Consider the following 21,851-nt stretch of genomic DNA (forward strand, 5'->3'; position numbering starts at 1 on the left):
TTTTTGAGACAGAATCTCACTCTGTCACCCAGGCTGGAGCATAGTGGTGCAATCTTGGCTCACTGCAGCTTCCACTTCCCAGGTTCACACGATTCTCATGCCTCAGCCTCCCAAATAGCTGGGGCTACAGGCATGCACCATCATGTCTGGCTAATTTTTGTATTTTTAGTAGAGACAGGGTTTCACCATGTTGGCCAGGCTGGTCTCGAACTCCTGACTTCGAGTGATCCCCCCCCCTGCCTTGACCTCCCAAAGTGCTGGGATTATAGGTGTGGCCTTTGCCTGGCCAGGAATAATAATAATTATATGTCCTGTATGCATTTTTAAGTATTAAATGAAATCAGGTAAACATTTAACATGGTATCTAGATGTAGTAAGCACTTTAAGAAAGGGTAGTTATTAATAACATATGCAAAAATAAAGTGACATTTTCTTCCCTATTTATTTTTCAGAAAAGAGGGAATCACTTTGTATTGGGAGTCCTGACAAAATCTCTCACCTTATGGGGCACTCTTTCCATTCTTTTATTTAGGGCAACCAAGTACTATTCATATTTGGGGAAGCCACATTGGATTAACATGTTCTCAATCAGTGCTATTATTTGATGCATAGAGAGGTCACTGGATACAATAGAAACAGAAGAAAGCAAAGGAATTCAGCACAGCTGTGGGGTCATTTAGGTGATTGGGGAGGGGGCTGTGACCCCACAGCTGTGCTGAATTCCTTTAATAAATATTTGAAGGTGAGTTAAACAGCCTTTGAAAGTTCACAGGTAAAGCCACATTCTTTTTTTTTTTTTTAATTATACTTTAAGTTCTAGGGTATATGTGCACAACGTGCAGGTTTGTTACATATGTATATATGTGCCATGTAGGTGTGCTGCACCCATTAACTTGTCATTTACATTAGGTATATCTCCTAATGCTATCCCTCCCCTCTCCCCCCACCCCACGACAGGCCCCAGTGTATGATGTTCCCCATCCTGTGTCCATGTGTTCTCGTTGTTCAATTCTCACCTATAAGTGAGAACACGCGGTGTTTGGTTTTCTCTCCTTGCGATAGTTTGCTCAGGATGATTAAAGCCACACTCTTCAATGGTAATTGAAGGTTCTCCATTTCGGCTGCAAGTGAGATTCACTTGAAGTGTTTTTAAAACAAAGAATACCTGGGGCCTAACCCCAGATAAATTATAATTTTGGTAGGGTGTGGAAACTGGGCAGCAGTATGTTTACAAAGATTTCCAGGTGATTCTTGTGTATAATCAAGAACTGCTAAATTCCATTGTGCAGGTCATTCTATACAGGTAAGTTGTGGTTCTCAGATCAGGCTGTATATTAGAATCATGGGAGGAGCTTTAGAAAATGCCACTCCTAGCACCTGCTCCAAGTCAATAAAATCACTATTTTGGGGGCAAGGTCCCAGGTGTCGATAGATTTTACAGCTCCCCAGTTGATTTTAATTCGCAGCCAGCATTAAGAACTACTGATTTATAGAGGTTTTTTTTTTTTTTAAATCATAAATTTCATTGATGTGATACAAATGGATCCTTTTTAGCTTGGGATGAGCTTTTCAGGAACAGCACTATTTATATACAGATTCAAAAGCATTATTTAAAAAATAACTTAGAAATGAAGATAATATATTCTGAAAACCTGTGCTAGATGAGGTTAAAGATGTGTATGAAGCATTTGAATGAAATTGTTTCAGAAAATGAAAGATTGAGGATAGTGATATAGTTTGGCTGTGTCCCTACCCAAATCTCATCTGGATTTGTAATCCAAATTGTAATCCTCACGTCGGGGGAGGGACCTGGTGGGAGGTCATTTACTCATGGGGGTGGTTTCCCCCGTGCTGTTCTCCTGATAGCGAGTGAGTTCTCACGAGATCTGATGGTTTTATACGTGGCAGTTGCTCCTGCTCTCTTTTCTTTCACCTACTGCCACGTAAGATGAGCCTGCTTCCCCTTCTGCCATGATTGTAAGTTTCCTGAGGCCTCCCAAGTCATGCAGAACTGTGAGTCAATTAAACCTCTTTTCTTTATAAATTACCTGGTCTTGAGTATTTCTTTATAGCAGTGTAAAAACAGACTAATATGGATAGCAACACAGGTATTTCCAAATTAATGTATTTTATATAATATGCTCTGGCAAACACATATCAGGTACTGACTACTTATAAGTTGGTGCTTGATTATTTCACCCATAGCACTAAATGTGTATATATTCAAATTGGAGAAAATACTTAAAATCTTTGCATAAAGAAACTGCCTTCTGTTTGGGGTGGTTTACCATTCAAGCATATATGGTGTGATTACTTTCTTCTCCTTGGGTCTAGGAGGGGAGATGGGCCAACAGGCTTCTGTATTAATTTCTGGTTCAGGTAGGGAATAATGAAATCTTGACCTGATGCACTGGGCTGAGACAAGTGGGTGGATTTTTACTCTGGTGATTTCACAGTGCATAAATTCTGGGGTCCAAGTACCTGGGTGGGACGCTTGCCTTCCTAACTTAATGCATGACCTTGGCTATAGCCATTAACCCCTCTAATTCTCAGTTTCCTTAACTTCAAAATAGAAATAATAATAGAGTTGGTGTGAGGAGTAAATTAGACCAGCCATGGAAAGCTGTAAATGTAGTGCCTGCTAGAGAGGCAGCACTCGATAAATTTTGCTTGTTATTATCTGGTGTTGAGAGTGAAGGATTAGCTTTCACACCTGTGGATGTGAAATTAGGGAATTCAATTTAGGTTTTCAAAAGTTTTATTTTGTTTATTTTTATTTTTAATTAATTAATTAATTTTTTTGAGACAGTCTCACTCAGTCGCCCAGGCTGGAGTGCAGTAACTCTATCCCCGCTCACTGCAAGCTCCGCCTCCTGGGTTAATGCCATTCTCCTGCGTCAGCCTCCCTAGTAGCTGGGAATACAGGCGCCCGCCATCACGCCCAGCTAATTTCTTTTTTCTTTTTTGTATTTTTTTAGTAGAGACGGGGTTTCACCGTGTTAGCCAGGATGGTCGCGATCTCCTGCCTCAGCCTCCCGAGTAGCTGGGATTAGAGGCGCCCGCCATCACGCCCAGCTAATTTGTTTCTTTCTTTTTTTTTTTGTATTTTTTTAGTAGAGACGGGGTTTCACCGTGTTAGTCAGGATGGTTGCGATCTCCTGACCTCATGATCCGCCCGCCTCGGCCTCCCAAAGTGCTGGGATTACAGGCGTGAGCCATCGCGCCCAGCCTTATTTTTTAATAAAGTCTCGGTCTGTTGCCGAGGCTAGAGTGCAGTGACATGAAGTCAGCTCACTGCAGTCTCGACCTCTTGGGCTCAAGCCATCCTCCCACCTCAGCCTCCCGAGTAGCTGGAACCACAGGCACACACCACCACGCCAGGCTAATTTTTAAATTTTGTAGAGAGGGGGTCTTGCCATGTTGCCTAGTCTAGCCTCAAACTCCTGTGCTCAAGCAATCTTCCCACCTCTGCCTCCCAAAGTGGTGGGATTACAGGCTGAGCCACTGTGTCTGGCCCAAAACTTTATTTTGAAATAATTACAAATTCACAGAAAGTTACAGAAGTAACTTTGTAACTTTCTCTCTTCAGAGAGAAACAAAGAGGTAACTTTGTAACTTTCTCTCTGCAGACAGTTCCCATGAACCCATCCCCCAGCCTCCTCCAATGTTGACATCTTGCCTTACTATATTACAGGATCAAAATCGGAAATTAACATTGGCCCAATCTACAGAGCTTATTCAAAGTTCAGTCGTTATTCAAGTACTCATTTGTGTGTGTATGTGTATAGTTGCAAGAAATTTTATTACATGTGTAGCTTCGTGTAACTACCACCACAATCAAGATACTTAACTGTGCCATCACCACAAGATTCCTTTCTGCTTCATCTTTATAGCCACACCCACTCCCTCTCCCCAACATCTCTAACCCCTGGAAACCACTAACGTGTTCTACATTCTATAATTGTCATTTCATGAATATTACATAAATAGACACATGCAGTATATATGTATCTTTTTGAGGTTGGCTTTTCTTAGCACAACTTCCTTGTTCCTCATATGCATGAGGAACATGTATCAATAGTTAGCTCCTTTTTGTTGCTGAGTAGTAATCCATAGTAATGCAGGTACCAAAGATTTTTTGACCATTTGCCCATTGAAAGATATTTGGATGGTTTGCAGTTTTGTGGCTATTACAAATAAAGCTACTGAGAACATTTATGTACTAGTTTCTGGTGAAAATGTTTTCATTTCTGTATGATAAGTGCCCAATTTACTATGCAATTGCTGGACTGTATGGTCAATCCATTTTTAGTTTTAAAAGAAACTGCCATATTATTTTCCAGAGTGACTGTACCATTTTACATTTCCATGAACAATATATGAGTAATCACATTTCTCTGACTCCTCTCCAGGGGTTTTTTTTTTTCACTATTTTTTACTTTTGTCATTCTTATATCTTGAGCCTAGGAGGTTGAGCCTGCATTGAGCCGTGATTGTACCACTGCACTCCAGTGTGGGTGACAGAGCAAGACCTGGTCTCAAAAAAAAAAAAAAAAAAAAAAAAAAAAAATTTCACTGTATGGATATATCACATTTTGTTTATTCATTCATCTGTTGACAAATGTTTAGATTGTTTTCACATTTTGGCTCTATGAATAATGCTGCTATGAATATTTGTGTGCAAGTTTTTGTGTGGATGGATATTTTTATTTCTCTTGACTATATACCTAGAAGTGAAATTGCTAAGTCATATGATAATTCTATGTTTAACATCTTGAGGAATTGCCAAACTTTTTCCAAAGGTGCTGCACCATTCTGCAATGCTGCCAGCAATGTGTGAAGGTTCCAGTCTTTTCACATCCTTGATGACACTTTATACTGTCTGTCTTTTAAATTTCAGCCTAGTGTTTTAAGTGCTATCTCATTGTGGTTTTGATTTGTATTTTCTTAATGACTAATGATGTTGAGCATGGTTTTATGTATGTATTGGCCATTTTCATATCCTGTTAAGAGAAATGTTTATTCAAATCCTTTGCCCTTTAAGAAATTGAGTTATTTGTCTTTCTAGTGTTGAGTTTTAAGAGTTTTAAAAATATATTCCGTATACTAGACCTTTGTCAGATCTATGGATTGCAAATATGTCTTGCATTTTGTGGGTTGTCTTTTCATTTGCTTAATAGTTATAGTGTGCTTTGAAGCAAAAAATTTTAAATTTTGATGTTAGATTTATCTTTTCTTTTTCTTTTGATGCTTGTGCTTTTGGTGTTACATCTAACAAACCATTGTCTAACCCAAGGTCATAAAGATTTATTTACTCCTGTCTTCTTTTTTTTTGAGATGGAGTCTCACTTTGTTGCCCAGGCTGGAGTGCAGTGGCGTAATCTTGGCTCACTGCAACCTCCACCTTCTGGGTTCAAGCGATTCTTCCACCTTAGCCTCCCAAGTAGCTGGGATTACAGGTGCACACCACCACGCCTGCCTAATTTTATGTGTTTTTATTAGAGACAAGGTTTCACCATGTTGGTCAGGCTCTTCTCGAACTCCCGACCTCAGGTTATCTACCTGCCTTGGCCTCCCAAAGTGCTGGGATTACAGGCGTGAGCCACCACACCTGGCCTAATTTACTCGTATGTCTTATTCTAAGAGTTGTATAGCTTTAGCTCTTACATGTAGGTGTATCATCCATTTTGAGTTAATTTTTGTATATTGTGTGAGGTGGGATCCCACTTCATTGTTTTGCGTGGAGCTAACTAGTTGTCCCAGAACCATTTGTTGAAAAGACAATTCTTTCCCCCATTAAATGGTCATTGTACTCTTGTTGAGAATCAACTGATCATAAATGTAAGAATTTAAAATTAGTTCTGAGCATGTTGCATTTGGCTCTAAAGGATACTCAAATGGAGGTTTCCAGAAAGATCAAAGGAGATATTCAGTGTGATAGATTGAACTGTTGTCCCCAATTCTTTATCCCTGCCTGTGGTTATACCTTTGCCATGGCCTCATCGTGGACAGTATGTGTTTCCACGCTTTTGATTTTGGATTTGACTAAGTAACTTGCTTTGGCCAATGTCTTGTGGGTAGAAGAATAGTATTAGAGTTCTGAGCTTATGCCTTAAAGTTCCCCTATGCTGCCAAATATGATCTTGCTCTTCTGCCAGTGTCAAGAAAAAGTATGCCCCCACTAACATATTAGTCCCTGGAGGACAATGAGAAACATAGATCAGTCATTCCAGGCAAGCACCCAGCTAGGCCCAGCATTGACCCCCATGCTACTCACAGATAAGAAAGTGATGAAAACCGACTGTTGTCACTGAATTTTTGGGTGGTTTGTTACACAGAGTGGTTAAGTGAGATACAGGGCACAAGATCTCTTTGTATCTACGAAGTACTGTCCATATGAGAGGGAGGACAGATCATTCACTCCCTTTTCTTCTTTTTTAAAAAACTTTTATTTTAGGTTCACGGGTACATGTACAGGTTTGTTATATAGGTAAACTCATGTCTCGGGGGTTTGGTGGACAGACTATTTCACCACGCAGGTGCTAAGCATAGTACCCGATAGGTATTTTTTCTGATCCTTTCCCTCTCCCCACCCTCCACTCTTAAGTAGGCCCCAGTGTCTATTCTTCTCTTCCTTATGTTCATGTATACTCATTATTTAGCTCCCACTTATAAGTGAGAGCATGCAGTATCTGGTTTTCTGTTGCTGCATTCATTTGTTAAGGATAATGATCTCCAGCTCCATCCATGTTCCTGCAAAGGACATGATCATATTCTTTTTTATGGTTGCATGGTATTTCATCATGTATATGTATCACATTTTCTTTATCCAGGCTACCACTGATGGACATTTAGATTGACTCACGTTTTTGCTATTGCAAATAGTGCTGCAATGAACATAGATGTGCATGTGTCTTTATGATAGAATGATTTATGTTCCTTTGGGTATATACCCAGTGATGGGATTGCTGGGTTGAATGGTAGTTCTGTTTTTAGTTCTTTGAGGAATCACCACACTTTTCCATGACGGTTGAACGAATTTATTTCATTCCACCTCTGTTTGTGAACAAGAGCTCTAATCAATCAGAGATCTTGGGACATTTGCTAGGTGAAGGCATTAGTGAAATATTTTCCTGCAGTGTGGGGCCCAGTCTTCTGATGAGAAGTGGGGAAATTTAAGGCCAAACATGGGCATGACATTCTATAGCACTGGTTCACATCATGAAGGAATGACTCCCTTTTTAGTCCTTTCAATTACCTAAATTTAGCTGGATGCTACCCACTCAGTAATGCCTCCAAACAGTTGCTGACCTCCCTCACAATAAAAAGAGAACAGCAGGCAGGCTCTGAGTCTTTGGCAGGTGATGGCATCAGGCTAGAATTTAAGCTCATTGTTTTGTTTTTGTTATGTTTCTTTTTGTGTTGATCTTTTCTATTTATGGTAGTGATATGTACCTTAGTTTTAATGTAGAAGAATAATATGGTTTAAAGAAAAATATTAAGGAAATAAGAGTAGAGGTAATAGAGTCACAGTGATGTGTGAATAAATGGGGTTTGGAAAACACTCTTTTCAGGTACATCATTGTGTTAGGGTTCTCCAAAAAAAAAAACAGAACCAGTAGGATCCTGCTTTCCTCTCTCTTTCTCTCTGTCTCCGTATCTCTCTTGGTGTCTCTCTCTCTTGGTGTCTCTCTCTCTCAGTGTCTCTCTCTCTCGGTGTCTCTCTCGGTGTCTCTCTCAGTGTCTGTCTGTCTCTGTCTCTGTCTCTCTGTCTCTGTCTGTCTCTCTCTCTCTCTCTCTCTCTGTTTCTCTGTCTCTCTGTCTGTCTGTCTCTCTCTGTCTGTCTCCTTCCCTCTCCCTCCCTATCCCTCCCCGTCCCTCCCCCTCCCTCCCTCTTCAGTCTCTCTCTCTCGACCTCTCTCTCTTTCTCTCTCCATCTGTATGTATGTCTTATCATCTACAAGCTGGAAAGCCAATGGTGTACAATCCAGCGTGAGTCCGAAGGCCTGAGGGACTGTAAGTGCTGAAGGCAGGTGAAGGTGGATGTCCAAGTTAAGGCAGTCAGGCAGGGAGAAGTTGACTCCTCCCTTCCTCTGCCTTTTTGTTCTGTTCAGGCCTCCAACAGATTGGATGCTGCCCACCCCCATGGAGGAGGGCAAACCAGTTTACTTAGTCCACTTATTCAAAGGCTGATCTGTTCCAGATATACCCAGAAATAATGTTTAACCAGATAGCTGAACATTTCATGATCCTGTCAAGTTGACTTATACAATTAACTATCACAGCCATTGTATCCATGACCTATATAATAAATGTTATGGTTTTTTGTTTCCCTCCTAAGAAGCTGTGGGAGGGCATCATTGTGGATGTAAACTCGTCACTTGTCCATGGTTTTTGAGCTGGAAATTTGGTTTATTCTTTCAAACTACTTCAGATTCTTGATTTCCAAGAATCCTAGCCCCTAAGCTCTCTTCAAAGTCCTGAGGTGATTGTCACAAACAAAACCCTTCTGCGGCTCTTACATAATTGATACTTATAAACCTTTTGGAAAAAAAAATCATCCTCTGTAATGTAATTTCCCATCCTAAAAATAGGCTTGACTTTTGGATTTCTGCTTAATAAAAATATATTTTTCGATTACACTGGAGACAGAGAAAAAATTTCCAGTATCAGTTTGAGGCTTGTGAGAAAATGGAGAGAAGACAAGTTTCACTGCTCTTGTTGAAGGCTTTGTATTAAAATTTTGCCACAGTGGCTGAGTTTTGAGTGTGGTGGGGCTGGGGAGGAAGGAAGAGTGAACATTGTCACCAGTCATTTAAGATGTCATTTATTACTCAGATCTGACCCCAAATGCGAAGGCTGCAGCAGGGAGATGAAGCTGGCATCGCTGTACACGTTTGTGGTTAAGGAATGCGTCTCTGAAATTCTATGGTTTCTCTGAGTAATCACTGAATCATCTCTTTATTACAGTGAAACTTCACAGTGCCATTATTTGCTGTGGAGCGAAGCTAGAGAGCATTACTCTGAGCCTTCTTGGGCAGCATTGGAAAGGGCTTAGGTTCCGAAGAGGTGGTGCCTGTCCCTTTCCAAGGCTCTCTCCCCAACTAGATGGCCCATGGAACAGTGTTACAGTGCAGGTCGTCTCTCAGGAGCACCTCGTGGGCATTCCTCTTGGTGCTGTGTTTTGTGCTTCCCTTTTGGAAGAGGAGGAGGAAGGAGCCACCGCAGTGTAGGGCAGCATGTAATTCAGAGTCAATATGGCTTCCCTTTCCTTCCACACATGCTTTCTTCTTGTCACCAAGTCATCTGGAATGTCCATGGCCAAACATACTACCCACCCCTAGTTGGATTCAGACTTCTGCCTTTCCCATGCAGGGCAAATCACTTTCCTTCTCTGAGTCTCATTTGCTCATCTTTAAAACGGCACCCACAATTCCCACCTTGCTCAGGGCAAAAAGAGCTGGCATGTATGAAGTTACATTTTGAACTGCATGGTGTGCTGTATCTTGGAAAGACTTCTGTGCCTTCCCCGATGACACACTGTGCTGCCTTTCGATAGCCACCCACCTCTCTATGCTTTTGTGCTTATGAAGCTCAAAAGCTTCTTCATGATGATTCTATACTGAGCCTTATAACTGATTTCAAGACAGTGTGCTAATTTTCAGAGATATGGAAGAGATTTTTTTTTCTTTTGTTTGTTTTGAGACGGTATTGCTCAGTTGCCTAGGCTGAAGTGCAGTGGCACTAGTATGGCTCACTGCAGTCTCTTCTTCCCTGGCTCAAGTGGTCCTCCCACCTCAGCCTCCTGGGTAGCTGGAACTAAAGGCATGCACCATCACACTCAGCTAATTTTTTCTATTTTTTGTAGAGACAGAGTCTCACTATGGTGCCTAGGCTGGTCTCTAACTCTGGGACTCAAGCAATTCTCCCACCTCAGCCTCCCAAAGTGCTGGGATTACAGGCTTGAGCCGCTGCGCCTGGCCAGAGGAGATTATTTCTTAAGATTATTCTGATGAAACCCTAAAAAGTGAAATCAACATTCTCAGAAACCAATAAAATAAGACAAATCTTCTGGCTTTGGCAGGGATGTGGGAAACTTACAGGAAAAATTATGGATTTGCCAATGAAAATCATCTAGACACTGTGGGTTAAGGAATCTGTGGGACCACCTTGCCCAAATATATGCAGGAATCATTTTATTGATTGATTGATTCATTTTTGAGCCTGAGTCTCCTGTCACCCAGACTGGAGCTCAATGAAGTGATCTTGGCTCACTGCAACCTCCACCCTTGGGGTTCAAGCGATTCCACTGCCTCAGCCTCCCGACTAGCTGGGATTACAGGTGCCTGCTACCACGCCCGACTACTTTTTGTGTTTTTAGTAGAGACAGGGTTTCACTATGTTGGTCAGGCTGGTCTCAAACTCCTGACCTCATGTGATCTGCCCAGTTCAGCCTCCCAAAGTGCTGGGATTACAGGCGTGAGCCACTGTGCCTGACTGGCAGGAATCATTTTAAGGAGAGTAAGCATAATAGTAACATTTGTGATGTTAACTATGTGTAAGACACTGTGCCAAGTGCTTTGCTGTGGAGACAATTATCTAAGATGAAATCCCAGCTCACCATATGTTAACGGTATGACCTTGGGTGACATATGTGGCTTCTGTGAGCTTCCGTGTCCATGCCTGTAAGTGGCATCGTAATGCCTAATGGCTTTTTGAGGTTTCATTGAAACATTGAACTCAAAGTTCTAGGCACAGAGTAAACACTCAATACCTAATGTTGCTGTTTTTTTGTTATAATTCATGCATTTCTTGCAAAATTCAGGACAGTCATGAATTTTGTGGCAGATAGAGCATTCTGAGGGCCCTGGGCTTCAGTGGTATTTTGAATTTTTTTTTTTCCTCAAGGGGAGAGATAAGTACTCTTGAGGTTTAGAGTAAAAGTAAGAGGATTCTTGAGTTGTAAATTACATAAGTCTGATTTATCAAATACAAAGTGGGAAGTTTCTTTCATTGCAGAACCATAAAGCTTTATAGGACTTCTAGAAAGCTGTAATTAGACTCTGAGTAAAGGTTTCTTTCCTCTTTATAAAGTACACATATGGGCTATGTAATTTGATGGTGGCAAATTAAAACATAGTTTTCTCTATTCCTACTCCAAACAGGACCATATAAATGTTTCCTGGCTGGATTTTGACTATCTGACCACTCCCTTTCCATATCTTTTTGGGTCTCTGCTTCCTTAGATGGAGTCCCAGGCAGGAGTTGAGCAACATAATTGGATCTTTGTTCTCTGACCTCTACTGGGTGCCTGAGGGTTATAGCTAGAGGCCTTAATGGACTAGATGCCTGCACCAGACAGCTGCTTCTATGTAACTTGAAAAGCAGCAAGAGCGAGCGCAGGCAGATCTTTTTCCAACACAAGTTTCTGCTAGGTGTTGGCCTTTTTGTTCACTAAATAGCTTCAGACTGAAGGGGCAATGTCACATAGGTGTGTAAATAGGTACAACTTTGCTAGCATCTGATGGAAGGCCAACCCCTTCAAAATCTTCACTTTGATTTCTAGCAAGGAAAGAGCCAGGAGGAGCTTAAGAGCCCATGCAGACTAACTCTCCCTTGCTCCCACTGTATAGATACGAACACTGAGGTCCCCCAGAAGGAAACATTTTGCCCACGGTCACAAGTTGAGTCCCTGGGTGAGCTGCGATATGGACCTAGGTCTGTTTGATCCCAAACCTGTCTGCACTTGCAGCAAGACTTCTAATTGTTTCCCAGTTTCCTTTCTCCACTTCTCCCTTAATAATAGAACTTGCAACTTGCGGCTGGAAATATAACTGTCTGGAATAAAGACCATTATTTTCCAATCATCTCTGCAGTGGAGGCAGCTGTGAGACTGAGTTCTTGCCAATGACAAATAACTGATAGCATCCTATGTGACTTCTGGAAACATTCTTTTGTCCTTGCTCTTTCCTGCTAGCTGGAATGTAGAGGTGATTTATTGCCACAATAATGCTCAGTAATAAATACAAAACCTCAGTGGCTTATGGCAATGCCCGTTTCTTGCTCTTGTGCCCGGGATGGCCTGCCAGTTCTGCTGAAATTGGTTGGGGTTGGTCATACATCAGGGGAGTTGGCTGGCTACTGGATGGTCTATAATGGGCATGGCTGGGACAACTGGGTGACTTGACCCTGGTTCATGTCTCTCATCTTCCAGCAGGCTGGCTTATGCCCATGGAAGACGCTACAAGGGATAAGAAGGAACATGCTAGTAATTTTTCTTACCTCTGCTTGTGTCATGTTCTCTGATTTTCTGCTGGCTTAAACAAGACACATGGCTAGGGCCCAGAGACAGAGTAGGAGGACACCTCACTTTTATACCTATGTCATGGGTGTAGGGTAGAAGGAAAGTTGGGGCCTTAATGGATCCAGTGTATTGTTGATGGATGACTGAATGAATGGAGGGATGGATGGAAAGGCAGCAAAAAAAGGCAGACAGGGGAGCAAGTTCTCTTGACCGTGTCCAATACAAGGGGAAAGTAAGCACTAGAGAGCAGTTTCCCATGGCTCTACTGTTCCCTGAAACCCTCCTGGCTTGGAGACTGCCCATGGCACACGGGGTGCTTGGAGCTTGTGGGGTGTTTATTTCATGACTTGCTTCTCTGTTGGGGAACCTTTGCTTCTGAGTGAGTCATTGCGAAAGGCTTCTTAAGCTTCACTTTCAGGTTGGGAAGAGTCTATTTTGGAGATAAGAAGCCTTTTCGGAGGTCCTGAGATTATAACATGAAAACAGTTGTGCTGTGGCCTGAGAACTGAGCTGAGAAGCAAGGGACGTGTGTTTCAGTCCCACCTCTGCCAACTCAGGAAAAAAACAAAAGCAAACCAAGAACAAAACACATCAGAAGTAGGAATCTCTCTTGGGCAATTTCTAAGTACTATAGAACTTGTCAGCAAGAGAGAAGGCTAAGGAAAAAGTTATTTTTTTTTTGTTTTTTTTTTTGAGACAAAGTCTTGCTCTGTCACCCAGTCTGGAGTGCAGTGGCATGAGCTTGGCTCGCTGCAACCTCTGCCTCCCAGGCTCAAGCCATCCTCCTGCCTCAGCCTCCCGAGTAGCTGGGATTACAGGCACCCACCACCATGCCTGGCTAATTTTTTTTTTTGTATTTTTAATAGAGACAGGGTTTTACCATGTTGATCAGGCTGGTCTCGAACACCTGACCTCAAGTGATCCACCCACCTCAGCCTCCCAAAGTGCTGGGATTACAGGTGTTAGCCACCGTGCTCAGCCAGAAAAAGTCTTAAGAATACAATTTTTTTTTTTTTTTTTTTGAGACAGAGTCTTGCTCTGTTGCCCAGGCTCTGGAGTGCAGTGGCAGGATCTCAGCTCACTGCATTTTAACCCAGGCTTCATGGTTCTTTGAGCTTCTGATAATATATTTTTTAAATAAGATACAAATTTTAAAGGAGATAAAACTAAGTTTGATAATTGAGTTTTCCTTTTTTTTTTTTCAATTCAAGAGCAGGTACTGTTTATTAACTGACTAGATTAGAAAAATAATCATGGTAGACATCTTCATTTATTCTAAGAAGGCTGTTGATCTGGTCCTCCCTGTTGTCAGCATTTCCAGCTTCTACAAAATGGGTGGTCTTTTTCTTCATTCCACCTTCTGGAGAGGATGGTTTAGAGGGCCACAGGAAGTTATTTGCTTATTTGAAGCATTTTCCAACAGTATAGATATCATGAATCAGATTCTCCGTGCAGATAATACCATATTTACCAAGAGATTGAGCAATCAAAGTGTTATCTGTCAAAGCAATTCGCTTCTTATTGATTTTGCTGTAACCACGCTTACAGATTAGTTCATTTACTGACTTCAGATTTGGGTACCCACATGCAATATATGGTTCTACAATCCTCAGCATGTTAATTGAAGATTTGTTGAGCTTCACAAAGTTTCCATTGAAGATCTTATTTATTTATTTATTTATTTATTTATTTATTTATTTATTTAGAGATGGAGTCTCGCTCTGTGGCCCAGGCTGGAGTGCAGTGGTGCAATCTCGGCTCACTGCAAGCTCCTCTTCCCGGGTTCACGCCATTCTCCTGCCTCAGCCTCCTGAGTAGTTGGGATTAGGATTACAGGTGTGTACCACCACACCTGGCTAAATTTGGTATTTTTAGTAGAGACAGTGTTTTGCCATGTTGGTGAGGCTGGTCTTGAACTCCTGACCTCAGATGATCCACCCATGTCAGCCTCCCAAAGTGTTGGGATTATAGGTGTGAGCCACTGTGCCTGGCAGGGTCTACATTTTTATCAGTTCTGGAAGAGCCAGGATTTTGCCCTTATTAGGCTTGCCATTTCACCCGGTAGAAGGTGGAGAACTAAATCCCAGGAGCTTTGGGGGTCTCTTCCTGCTCTGACTTTGGGTGGTTTTGCAAGGTTCACTCCCAGAGAAAGGGAAAGGTCCCATTATCACCTGGCGGTGTGAATCGGAAAAAAACAACAGCAAAAAACAACTCCCACCATCCCCCAACTTTTACTATCTCTGGGGCCTCTTCTGAATCTCTCTGCAGAGAGAGATCAGGGATGCCCCGAAATTGAGATTGTGGTCGAGGACTGAGACCCAAGTTGTTCACAACATGGTTATATAATGGATGCTTAGTCATATCAGGACTCAGAAGATGTGAAGGGCCCCACCCTGCAAGCTGTTTGAAGGTCATGATGGCTTTGCAGTGATGGGAAACAAGGCCAGTGTCTCTGTTTGTGGGTTCCCTACACCAAGGGTATAATTCACTGGGGCTCTTCCCACCGTGGCCTGGCCATCTCTTCACCCACCCACCCACCACCTGACTCCTGGAGAATGGGGGGAATCTTTTATACTTAATTTTTTTTTTTTGTCTTCTCCTCTTTTTCTGTGTTTTCTTTAAATTTGTTATAAGGGGGCAGCTTGGCATAGGAAATGTGGTAGTGGCCTGAGGCCTTGGGGCTGAAAGAGCCCGGGGTCTGAAATCATCAGAATTGTCTCCAGATGAATTGAATCTGAGATGGAAAGCAGCATATGACTCATCGTGGGTAAGAAGCTGCAGTCTTTTTTGTATGATTGTAACCCCTGGTCAAGTGAAAGCAGAATGACCGCTGTCATTTCTTTGGCGTCACACAGCTACTCAAGAGGGAGAGAAAATGATGTCTGTGAAGCACCTGCTATGGGACAGGCATTCTATCTAAACCTGTCCCATTTAAACCTGACAATGCACAGTGAGGGAGGTGTGAGTACCACCCCTGTTTTGTAGATGTGGCTCAAGGAAGGTAAAGAACACATCTTAGGGGAGAGGTCTCTGGTAGTCATTCTCCCTAGACCAGAGAGAATGAATAGTCTCTTGGCACCCTCCATTTTTCAGCCCCTCTGCCTTAAAAAGTGTGTGCTATAGAAGGGGAGGTGTCATGTCCACTCTGCTGTGTGTCTTTAGGAAAATCCCCTTTCCTCTCTGGTCTATTTCTGCTTCTGTAAAATAAAGTCTTTGGTATGAGGTCTTTTTGTGCTCAAGGATTCTATATTTCATGCCTACTTCTTACTGCTCACTTTCATTTTCCCTAGCTCCAGAATAGGCCATATCACTTCCTGGAAAGTTCTGTCCATTCCCCTGCTCCATGGACAACTGAGAGTGAGGACATAAGGTGATTGGGATAAGATCTTGATATTGTAGGAAAAATGGTGAATGACTTTGAAATGGACCGAAAAGATGACTGGGTGTCTTCATCAGAAAACTAGGTGTTTCTATGGGGCCTCTGAGCCTTTCGTTGCCTTTGAACTGTTTCAGAACTGTAAGTTGTAGATGACTGAGAGTGATGCAAATGGTTCTTGTCCGTAGATATGCAAATACATTTTCTGGTGGTAATACAATTGTCTTACCACATCTCCTGTGGAATAAACCAGTTTTTCATCTTTATTCATTTCAGTATTTCTTGCTTGTGTATATGTGGTTCTTGGAATTATCCTTGCAACTAGATGTGATGTCCTACTAGTTCTCTCAAAAATTAATGAGCTAAATCATTGATATGCAATTCTTTGATATTTCAGTGAGTGTTATGATTATGTGCTCTTCCAGCAATTATCCTTTAATGGTGTATAGGTAAGTATAATCCAATTCTGTTTGGCATTGGTGGTGGGTAAAGGGTGATGGTGGGGTATATTAACATAAACCTTCCTATATATTTCAGCCTGGAGGCTGCTTTTCTGGCCCAAACCGTTTTTCATGACACACTCCCTCCGGGCAGGCTTCCTATGGCTTCTGCTTCTCCTGTGCGCTACCATCGCTCTGGGATCCCGGGCTTCTCTCTCTGCATTTCCTGGAGGGGAATCCATTCTCCCCAGCTCCCTACTTCTAAGCTACCCTAGAAGCTTTGCTAGCCTACTACCTACATCTGTGTTCAGATTTGACTTATCATCATTTGGGGGGAATAAATACCTACCATGGGGCAGTGATAAGGGTTCAGCTATGTTGCACGTGTCTGAGGTTACCGACCTGCAGTCATTCCAGGTACTAACAGGTACCTGTGCCTACTCCATCTTCATTTATGAGAGTGGGACTCTCCCAACACCTGGCAAGGTGGTGGAATCCTCTACTACTTGGAAATGAAATATGGGCCTAAAGAGCCCAGATTTCCACTGCCCATGGGATAACACTCAAGTTAATCAATCCCATTTTATTTGTATCACAAAGGACAGTTACAATCAGCTAACATGCGGTTAGGAGAATATCCCAAACCAAAAGGAAGGGGTAGAACAGAGTCCTCCCTCACTCAGATCCTCTCTTTGACCAAGGTCACAAACTTCTACAACAGCCAACGCTGGGGGAAGCTGGCCATCTAGAGTCAAAGTGAAGAGTATAGCTAGAGGCGAACATCCAACCAGTGCAGGATGTTAGGTGTCTCTACTTTTCAGAGCAGGTGGTGAGACTTGCTGAGGCCTTCAGTGTTGCCTGGAATGATATTCTCTAGAAATTTCCTCACTAGTGCTTTACTATTTACACAATATACTTCCATCCATTCTGAGTTGAGCCTACAATGACTCCTTGAGCTAGGCAGGAAAAACTTGATTATCCTCCACCTTACACATGAGGGATGTGAACTTCAGAGAGAAGTGACTTGCCCAAGGTGGGTGTGGCAGGGAAAGGACCGGAGCCAGGACATGACAGACCTGGCACAACTCATTCTACTCTTCACTTTGACTCTAGACAGCCAGCTTCCCCCAACCTTGGGTGTTACAAAAGTTTGTGACTTTGGTCAAAAAGAGGATCTGAGTGAGAGAAGAGAACTCTGTTCTACCCCTTCCTTTCTGTTTGGGATAGTCTCCTAACCCATTGTTAGCTGATAGTAACTATCCTTTGTGATGCAAATAAAATAGGATTGATTGACTTGAATGTTATCTCATGGGCAGTGGAAGCCCTGGGGATCTCCTAGTCTCTCTCTCTCTCTGGTAGTGACAGAGGCAGGAGGGCAGGGTCCCTGGTGAGGGCTCTACCCTCAAGCCTGGACCTATGGTCCTAAATGAGAACAGGTATTCCTATTTTTGTGCCTGAATGTTGCCTTTCCAAGACCAGTCTGGCCCACTCCACCCCCTATCCTATGCCCATAAGAACCCCAAATCCCAGGCTCCATGAGCAGCAGAGCAGCAGAGTGGTGCGGCAGAGGAGAGAAGAAGCATCTGAACATGGTGAGGAGTTTGGCTATGGACAGTCAGAGAGGAGTTCATCCCGGGACAGCTGAACTTCAGGGGAAGATTATTTTCCCACTGCGTCCCCTTTCCAGCTCCCTATCCCACTGAAAGCCACCCCTGTCACTCAATAAAAACTCCGCATTCATCACCTTTCAAACCGTTCGTGTGACCTGATTCTTCCTGAACACTGGACAACAATTTGGGACCCACTGGGTGTGGGACCCCAAAAGGCTGTCACACTGGCCCTTTGCCCTTGTTGGCAGAGGGCACCTGCTCTATATGATGAGGCAAAAGGGCCACTGAGCTGGTAACATGCCCTCTGGGGCTCAGGGGTTGCAGGAACCCCATCCTGGACGGCAGAGCTAAAAGAGCATTGTAATATGCTTGGATGCAGCCGTGAGGCCTGCACAGGGCCTGCTCCTGCTGGAAAGAATGGCTGGGGGTTCCAGCCTTTGTTTGCTCTGGTTCCTGCACCCATCCGCTCATGTGTCCCTCCTGTAAGGGATGGAGCATGGTAGCCGAGTAAACGAGTCACCCCTTCACGAGGGGTCCCATGAAGGGGTCAAGGGAATAGTCCCATTTCAGTAGGATCTGCTAGAATACATATAACTGCAGGTAAATGTATTGATTTACAGTGACTTAAAAATTAGGCATTTATTTCTCTTATATAACAAGGAATCTGAAGACATATGGCTCAACACTGAGTAGAGATTCTAGGAATCTCTCACTTTAGCTGTCTAATAAGGTCATCACTAGCCACAGGTGGCTATTTAAATTGAGATGAATTAAAATTAAAGAAAAATGAAAAAGGATCCAGTTTCTCCATCCCACTAGCAACATTACAAGTGGCCAGTGGCTACTGTGCTGGGTCAGTGCAAATGTAGAACATTTCCATCATGGGGGGAAGTTCTGGTGAGTGTCAGCAAGACGGCTCCTGCTGGAGGTGTAGTTCTGTTCAAAGAAGAAAGAAGCTGATGCGGTTAGCCATGTTTGTTCCTTTTCATTAAAAAAGAAACACTATTTTAGAATTCCTACAAGACTTCTGTCAGTACCTTATCAACCAGAACCATGTCAAGTGGCCCTTCTGATCTGCAAGGAAAACTGGGAAAATGAGAATCTTGAATAGGGCTGGCAATTTTGAGACACTAAGAGAATTGGGGTGTGGATAGCCAGAAGGAAGAGAGAAGGATATTGGGCAGGAGACGCTGCACTGGGAGAGGTTTATATTTTCCTGGTCGCCCCTGAGATCCCCCTCTCTGCTTTGTTCAGCACATGGACCATTCCTATAGGTTCTGATCTATTCCACCTCATTTTCCCCAACAAGCTGTCTTCGATTTCCTCAAAAAACAACAAAAAAAGCAAAACTAAAAATGCTCACCAAAGGTTTTTGTGTGCAGCGCCCTTTATTAGAGGTTCGGGGGACATAAAGGAGGCTTAGATCATGTTAACAGAAATCCCTTCATGCTAACATCAGACATTCCTGATCTTCACATTCTGTCTGTACCACTCTGTCATGTGGCTGTTTCTCCTCTCACTCTCTACTTACCTATTATTACGATCTTCACCCATCAGGCCTCCTGTTTTCCCTGTTTTTATTAAGTAGTTTAGGCTGATAGCACAGATCATGTGGCGTGGGGCCTCCCTTTGCATGCCCAAAGACTCTGCAAAGCCATGGGCACTCTTCTTCAATGCCTCCCCACCTCCCACTACTTTCACTGGTGCCAGAGAACCTGGGAAAGACTCTGAAATGTCAGTCTATTCCTTTCTGTGTCCCTACCAGCTCCGCCAGACAACAGGGCACCACACAGATTTATCTTCCTTCTGATACAAACAACATCATCTTTGAAAGGCAGCAATTACAGCTAGTTTTTATTTTAAATAACATGTTTTTTCTTCTTGCATTTATGAACATTGCACTATGAACATTGAAAAAGCAGTTAATCAAGCATATTGGTTAAGAGCCAGAGGTTAGCAGATTTTTAAAAAAATGAAATACAATAAAGAAGTCTTAATCCTGGAGGCAGAGTGGCCCAGGAGTCAGATCTGAAAAATGCCTGTCTTAATCACTGGGTGACCTTGGGCAAGCATACTTAACCTCTTTGGATCTTGGTTTCTCCTTCTGTGTGGTGAGAGGGTTGGGTGAAGCCGGGATCCACCAATCATGGTCTTTAGGCCAAATTCTGCCCCAGGCCTGTTTGTGTATGCCCTTGAGTTAAGAGCGGTTTTTTTTTTTTTTTGTAAAGAGCATAATAAAAATAGAAGAATATTCGGCAGAAACTGGATGTGACCCACCAAACCTAATATATTTATAATTTGGCCCTTTAGAGAAAAATTTGGCCCATGCCTGGATTAGGTGTTCTCTGAGGGTTTTTCCAACTGTCAGAGTCTACAAGTCTAGGGCCCTGGTAGCCTAGACAATTCAGGGTGTGCTGTTCAAGTTCAGGGCCTTATGGGGCTCATGAGAGTGAAAATCATGGGAGCAGTTTCCCGCATCTCTGGGGTCTCTCCGTTCCCGTATCTAACGGGAAACCAGAAGAAGCATGACTAACTAGGGACTCGGGCTGGAAGCTGTGAGATGGTAACTTTATGGTAAACCTGCTGATATGGTCTGTGGAAAGAGATTTCCCACAGCAGCTGAGCAGCGGGCGCCCACGTCAGAGCCTGGAAACTGTGGTGCAGAACGTCTGGTTTTCCGGTCACAGAGGGACCTGCTCCTCCAAAGCCGACAGAACAAGCTTTGTGGGAAGCTGATGGGTGCCTGTCTGTGGTCAGGTGCTGGTGGCTCCGACGGCAGTCAGCTGGGCAGCACTGGCACCAGGCCCTGGCTCACATGGGGGTGGGGAAACTGAGTCACATTTGCTCCTCCATAAGAGTACTGAGTCTGGAATTTCACCCTATGTAGGGGGCTTTGTATGGGATTTGGCATCCTTGGCTTTTGCTCTGTTCCTCTGGTGATTCCGGGGCTTCTCCTTGGGGCCTGCGAGGCCAGCCTTTTACTGCAGGCCTTGGAAGGCACTGAGTCTTCCCTTCTAGTCATCCCCAGTGTGACCTAGGCCAAGTCACTTCATTTCTCCAAGACATGATTTTCTCAACAGTCAAGTGGTGCTAATGAGTCCTATCTATAGACATCTGGTTGGGTTATTGGGAAAGCAAAAGAGGGTACTATATGGAAAACCAGATACAAACAGAAAAGAACAGAAAGCCTCAAGGTTCCAGCTGGAGATTAAAAAAAAAAATCCTACTGTTTATTGAGCACTTAATTAGGAATTAGGCACTAGGCCCTTGGATAAATATTTTACATAGTTTATTCATATAACCCTCACATAGTTTATTCATATAACCCTCACAACAATCCTCTAGATACATGTTGCTATCCCTGTTTTTGGGTGAGGAGACCATCTTAATGCATAAGGTAACTTTTTAAAGGGCAGCATTTGGATTCAATTGGGCATGGTGTGATCTCTTGGTCTTGTCCACTTTCCAAGACCTGGAAAGATGATGCATGGCTGGAACTGATGTTTTTAGGCCACTGTAAGGATTCCTGCATTTGCTCAGCTGGCTTCCTCATTCCCTTTGTGGGAAAGACCAGCATTGCTTTAGAGGTGCTTTATGTCTGCTGTCCCATAGAATTTTACCTTGGCTCCTGACTAGCCACATGGAGGATTGTTGCTATGAAAGCTCTTAACTGGAGTGTTTCTATTGTTTAGTAACACCAGAGAACAGAAAAAAGACAACTGTTCTTGGGAAGTAAACAGACAAAAAAGATTGTAATCCAAAATGAAATAATAGTGGAAATAACGAAATAGGGTTTAAGATGGGATCCAAATGTTCTGCTTTGGGTAGATTTTGTGGTATTAGAGGTTTCCAACATAGATGGGGTTTCACTATGTGGACGGGGCTAGTCTCGAACTACTGGCCTTAAGCAATCCTCCCATATTGGCCTCCCAAAGTGCTAGGTTTACAGGCATAAGCCACTGCTCCAGGCCCCAAATATTTCGATTTTATCTTACCTCTCCCACTGCTAATTTTCATCTCTTTTCTGCCTGCATCCTGAGTAACTGTGGAATGAAAGCATTTTAGAATTATTGTTGTCCAGTCACATCTAAATCATAATTTTCCTTTTATGGAGTCATGCT

General features: G+C 43.0%; 1 protein-coding gene across 1 annotated transcript in view; it reads left to right on the forward strand.

Moving 5' to 3' along the window:
• The window catches only part of TMEM268 (transmembrane protein 268), a 116,275-nt gene that overhangs the window by 69,525 nt on the left and 24,899 nt on the right, over positions 1-21,851 (forward strand). The window lies entirely within an intron of this gene.

Source organism: Pongo abelii, chromosome 13 (genome assembly GCF_028885655.2).
Source record: "Pongo abelii isolate AG06213 chromosome 13, NHGRI_mPonAbe1-v2.0_pri, whole genome shotgun sequence".
In the NCBI taxonomy this organism is placed as follows: Eukaryota; Metazoa; Chordata; class Mammalia; order Primates; family Hominidae; genus Pongo; species Pongo abelii.